This window comes from Penaeus monodon, chromosome 28, assembly GCF_015228065.2.
Source record: "Penaeus monodon isolate SGIC_2016 chromosome 28, NSTDA_Pmon_1, whole genome shotgun sequence".
NCBI classification, from domain to species: domain Eukaryota; kingdom Metazoa; phylum Arthropoda; class Malacostraca; order Decapoda; family Penaeidae; genus Penaeus; species Penaeus monodon.
In genome coordinates, this window is record NC_051413.1 from 7,750,905 (window position 1) to 7,751,201 (window position 297).

The window sequence follows — 297 nt, forward strand, 5'->3', positions numbered from 1 at the left end:
GGCCTGAACTCTCCTATGATCTTATATAAGAAATCCCTCAACAAATCTTCGTCATGGTGGCTGTAACTTGGCATGACTTGCCAAAAGTTGATGTGCTTGTTATTGCGTAAGAAGAAGAAAAAAATCCGCCTAATGATGGTATAAACATGTTGCTAGTTTCACAGCTTGTAAACGTCCCATTAGTAAATAAAGGATAGAACAGCACAGGCGTAAATGACTTGCATAAGCCGTGTTTCTATTCAAACCCTCACTCCTCCGTCCCTCTGTGCTAATCAACGAAACGTAGTGTGATGAATA